Below are 6204 nucleotides of genomic sequence, written 5' to 3'. Positions count from 1 at the left end.
GAACATTTTTCTTCTCTTTCTTAAAATCTCAGGCTGGCGGCTACACTGTTCATCATTTCTTTGGCCGCAAATGGTGCAAGAAGATGGATTCCATTTTCAGAAAACGGAATGAATATAAGATGGCATCTTTCCTCTCCCCTCCTCTCTCCTTCTCTCCCTCTCTTGCCCTCTCTCTCCCTCCTTCCGTTTCTGAATTTCTTCTATATCTTCTCATATTATTGCTTAAGCACACAGACTCTGGAGCTAGATAATCTTGGGGGAGAAACTAAACCTTTCTGTACCTTAATTCCCTCATCTCAAAGTGGTGATAATTATGCTACATTTATCTCATAGAGTTGTTTAAGTATTAAAGTGTGATATGTAAAGGGCTTACAAACATGCTTAGTACAAGCTAAATACAATATCGGTGTTATTATATCTCTACTAGTAGTACTATTACTGCCACCACCACCACCACCACCACCACTACCATTATACTACTATGTGCTAGCATTAGTGAGCATATACTAATTATTATGTGCCTGGTTTACTACATTAGACTCTAAAAACGCCAGTTTCTTTAATCTTTATTACAGCCCTAGAAGATGGTTGCCCCCCAAAAAAAAAAAAAAAACTTCACACAGTTTGAGTATTCTGAGGAAGGCTTTTTTCTAAGCTCTGCAAACCAATTTTAATTATTTAATTTTCCCAACAAGCCTATAAAGTAGCTACCATTAAGGCCCAGCTGACTTAGATGAGGAAACTGAGGCTTACATTAATGACCTTCCAAAAGTCACACCAATTATAAGTGGAGAAGCCAAAACTTGAATGCAGGTCTGTATAAACCTTGATTCTCAAACAGTATGCAACAAATCTCCCACGAGGCTTGTTAAAACACAGACTGCTGGGCCCCACCCTGCGAGTTTCTGATTTAAGTCTGGAGTGCAATCTGAGAATTTGCATTTCTAATAAGTTCCCAGGTGTTGTTGACACTGCCGGTCTGGGGTCATATTTTGAGGTCCACTTTATTAGTAGTAAACACTGATTTATCTTTGAATATACATAATCCTTTAGTTGCTATCTTGAATTTTGATTAAAAAATCATCTTAACCAGGAGTCATATTTCTCATCAGAGGAATAGAGAGGAACATTTTAGGCTCATCATCCCACTCACAATGTCTCAGGGGACACTGTGACCTCAGTTCAATGTCTTCCATACAAGCTTGTGGTTTCAAGCTAGTGCTCAAGGAAACAGGTTCTCTCTTCCCATGCTCTGGTTAGGCTCATCCTCTTATTTAGATTTATGTTATTTTATTAGTTTCTGTCTTTTTTCACAAAGAGGTCATTTATTTCAGGAGATTTTTCTGCAAAAGAATCGTGAATCTGAGCACCAGAGATGCTGACATTGTAGACTTCAAAGAATGGTGTGTGGAGGGGCGTAGGAGGCAGTGGAGTACCATGCCGGTGACGGGGGTGTGATGGTTAATTTTGTATTAATTTGACTGGGCTACAAGTGTCCAGATTACACATTGTTTCTGTGAGTGTGTTTCTGAATGAGATTAGCATTTGAATTTGTGGACTTAGTAAAGTAGATTGTCCTTTCCACTGTGGTTGGATGTCATCCAATCCTCTGAGGACCTGACCAGAATGAGAGACAGAGGAAGGGAGAATTCTCTCCTTTTCTACCTGCTTCACTGCAAGGTAGTCCTAAAAGAATCTTTTATTTATCCTATCCGAAGGCTTATGTAGCTAAAAATCAAACAAAATTTAATTGGGAGGGTTGCAGAATTGCAATGTCAGTTGAATTCACAGCCTTACCAAGTTTCTCATGTAAAGGTTAGGAAATGGACTAGAAAAGAATGAGATGCTGAAACTTGAGGGAGGACATTAAGTTGGAACTGACATTCGAACATCATCAAGTCTCTTTGAGCTCTCCCTGCTAGATGGAGCTTGTCCTCCTGTGTCTGAGAAGACTAGCCTTCCTTTGATAGAAAACCATGTGGTAACCTCACCCGGGACAGAGTCTTTGGAAGGGGGTGCTCATTCTCCTCAAGACCCACCACGGCTACCTCTTTTGCCACTGGACTAAACTTGGCTCAAATTCAACATGCCTCATGGGTCAGGAACATATGATGACCTAGGAATAAATAGTGTATATATATTATAAGATTGTGCTAATATATATTTGCTGAAACCTGAAGATTAAGTATGGAAGTGGATTTTGTAAAATATAGTACTGTGTCTTTTCTTTGTGGCATAATCAAAGGTCCTTTAAAAAAAATTTAATTTTATGGAAGAGTTATGGGGAGATTAGCTTTCATAGAAATGAAAAATATATTATAGTTATAGCTACTGTACTTGAAACAGAATGATGCTAGTACATTAATGAACAGAATTATCAATGAAATAAAGTAGGATCCAGAGAAATACCAAGAATGAATGGTAATTTGATTTATGAAAACAGTGGCATTTCATGTAATTGGTCAAAGAACAACTCTATCAATCAATCAGTGGTGTCTGGACAAAGGATGGCGCTCTGGCGGGGGAAAAGAAAGACAGCAAGGAGAAAGAGAGAACGGGAGAAAGAGGAAGCTGAGCTCCTTTATCATTCCTTACCTAATACCAATTTCATTTTGGTTTATTATTTACACCATATAAAACAATTCGTTAAAGCATTAAAATTAAGGTAGAATTTATTCTCTTGGAATGATGAAGGTCTTTTGAGCATGACATAGACCCAGGAGGTATAAAGAATAGATTGATAAATTTTACCAAGCAAAAAATTTAAATAGCAAAACAAATATATGAAGCCAAGTAACAAACTGGGAACTATAACTGCCACTGATATAATAAAAAAAAAGATTCATTTATTCAATTTACAAAGAACTATTATAAGCCAAGCGGAAAAAAGATAACAACTAAGCAGAAAAACAGAAAAAAGATAAAAACAAGCAGCTCTCACACACACAAAAAACAGTCATTCACAATAGGAATGGATGCTCTATTCAAAATTCAAGAATATTCATGAAAACGACACAAGGAAGATAGTAGAAAGATTGATGATACCATGTTGATGAGGGTGTAAGAAAGGGAAACTGGCCTGCACTCTTGATGGAAATACAAATTGATTCAGTTTTTGAAAGTGTAGTTAGATCTACCAAATTTTAACATATGTATGCCCTTTGATCCAACTCTGAAATGTTTATGAGAGATATGCTCACCCAGGTGCACAAGGTATTTGAACAAAATGCTTATTGTTGGCTTGTCGGTATTAGTGAAAAAATGCTGGAAACAATCTAAGTGCATTTCATTAGAGAACTAGTTTAATAAATCATGTTATACCCACCTGATGACATTGTAGGCCATTTGAAACAATGAGGTATCTATAAGCATTAACATGGAAAGATGTACATAGTATATCATTAAGTAAAAAAAGAAAATTTCTGATATTTATTGCATAATCTCATCTTTGTCGAACAAAATGTGTGTGTGTGTGTGTGTGTGTGTTTGTGTGTGTGTGTGTGTGTGTGTGTTTATATTCATATAAATGTCTAAAAAAGTATGGAAGACATACAAAAAAATGTTAACAGTTTTTACTTCTGGGGAGGAGGATGAGGAGGCTGTGCTTGACAAGTGGCATGAGATTTTTACTTTTTATTTTATACAATTTTCATTTTTGCGATCATATATCAATTTTGTATTTAAAAAATGCATTTCTTTCTCTTCTTCTCCCTCTCCTGCCTTTTTAAAAACAGAATCTACCTTTCTCTTTCTTCTTTGGTGCTTCCCTGCTTCACAGAGGCTTTCTTCTCCTCCATTCTGAATGTCCCCCAGAATAATCACTCCAGCTCCAACCAGGTTGGTGACCCCAGGAAACGGTGGAGAGGCACTGACTGGGCTGAGTCAGGAGACCTGAGTTCTCCTTAGTTTTGCCTCCATCAGACGATATGATCTTGGGCAACTCAACCTCTCTGAGCCTCGGTTTCTTTGGAAATCGAGGCTGGAGGAAAGGTTTCTTCCAGGATCTTGGTCACGTTGATGGCCTGAGCAGTGACCTTCTCCAGGTCAGCAGCTCTCTAAGCCCCTCCCTTGTCTTCTGGAGACCCATCTCCTGCCTTATATGGCAAGCTTCCAGCTCTGGTTGGGCAGCACCCACCTTTCACACGTAGGTGCTGCTGACACTGATGGGCAACAGAGGGCTTTTATTCCACCACAGATCTGCTCTATTTTGGGGCTGCTATCAGCCATTTCACATCTCAGTCTTGCCTTTGTTATCTAAATGGCCTACTTGGGGCTGGGAAACAGATGCTTGAGCCATCAAGGAGAGTGGTCTTTGTCTAAGCTTGAAGTGGGTTTCTCTGAACAAACCTGTCACTCAAATGCCTGGGTGCCTCCTGAGTTGAATCTAGAGACATTGCAAGTTGGGTCACCTGTATGTGGAAGGAGTATAGCCTCGGGGCTAATTGCTGACTCTAAACATGACATTGTGTGTGTGTGTGTATGAGTGTGTGTGTGTGTGTGTGTGTGTGTGTGTGTGTGTGTGTGTGTGTGTGTGTGTGTGACTGTCTTTTACCCAGCACTCCATCTGTGCTGCCAGCATGCTTAGTGCCTTACATGGGACATATCGTCTAATCCCCTGACTACCCTAGGAGGTACATGTTACTAACCCTACTCCACAGATGAGAAGAACTAAGTCTCAGAGAGAGAAAGTTACACATTCTTATAAACACATTTATAAGAGATCGGTTTGGTTGGAAGAAGTTGGGGCAAAGGGTATACACAAAAACTTTCCTCACCTACATCAAGGCTGCCTTTTGTTTCACTTTTGGCAAGGATGCAACAGGTCAGCCTCGTGAATATGGGAAGACAATGAAATTCATTGCTGGTCTTTTCTCAGGTCTTCTCTGCACCTTCACCCCCAACCACCACCAAACTTTGATTATTTCCATTTTCTTCCTTGACCAGATATTTGTTTAAATAAATAAAAACCTTATGGTTAGCGGTGTTTGCCAAGTTCCGGTGGCTGGGTTGGGGAGTGGCAGGCTAGAGCTGAGGAAACGGGGTACAAGCAAATGTTTGCTCATCGCTTAAAATATGGTCTGTGCCTGTGTTAGACATTTGTACGAAGCTCTGAATCAGTTTTGTTGATTTGGGCACTTTTTGAAGGCTAACTGAAATATGGAACTAGGAAGCAACTTCACTGCAGCTCATTTTTCAGTGACAGACAGGTTCCACCTTATCTCAAGCGCTTTCATTCCCCAAATTATAAGCATATGTCCTGCTGTTGGAAATAAATTCGTCGAGACAACAAGCTGGCATGGTGGGAGACAGTGTGCCAAGCAGGAAACCGCTGCAAGTGCTTCCATGCTTCTCCAGGAGACAAATTGCTTTGCAATTTTCACTAGGAACAACCATAAAAGTTAGTACTTTTTAGTATTTTATTTCCTGGACCTCTAAAAGCCTAATTGGTGCCCATATGTCAGACTAATATTTCTTTCGGCCCTTTAAACTCAGCTGTAAGATTAGGAAGGGGGGTGGGGAGAAGATAATTGAATTCTCCTTGGAACGAGATGACTTCATCTGAAAATGCCCAGACTCCATCTATATGTGGTTTAGATATTACCTGTGATTTTCTTGGCTTCTCTCTTAGGGCCTCTCATCCTTTCAAGGACAACTCCATTCAGCCTTTGCACCCTCCCCCTTAATGTAAAAGCCTCAGATCACTTCTCTGTGGACTTAAAGGTTATTCTAAAGCCCCTAGAGAGTTTGATAATATTCCCAGAAGAAGATATGCATGAACTTTTTTGAGAAGACACAAGAAACTACTTCATCGTTATTGAATGTAAGCAACTTTCTGGGACGGCAGAAACTTTTGTTCCTTTTCTTTATTCTGCATTTCCATCACCTAAGACAAGGCTAGGCCCATTCTTGATGCTTCAATAAATATTTATTGAATCAAGGAATAAATAAATTAGAGTGGACATCTGCAGTTGTAGCCTGCCTGCTGTCATTTCTTTCTTTCTGATAAGAGCACCTACAGATTTCTTTGGGGAACCTCATCTTTCCCACTCTCAGTGTACCTGGCTCAGGTAGAGCTGAACTATCCCCAGTTCCAGCAGTGGGCACATGTTGCAGGCCTGAATCAGAGGCCCCAGTGATTGGTTTAGAGATGGGTACACGATCCAATGAGAGTCTAATGAGAGTAAATCTTGAGGGTTTTATGAG

The sequence above is a fragment of the Pteropus alecto genome, unplaced genomic scaffold (genome assembly GCF_000325575.1).
Source record: "Pteropus alecto unplaced genomic scaffold, ASM32557v1 scaffold57, whole genome shotgun sequence".
Taxonomy (NCBI): domain Eukaryota; kingdom Metazoa; phylum Chordata; class Mammalia; order Chiroptera; family Pteropodidae; genus Pteropus; species Pteropus alecto.
The sequence above is the reverse complement of the archived record's forward strand: the minus strand, read 5'-3'. Positions refer to the sequence as shown.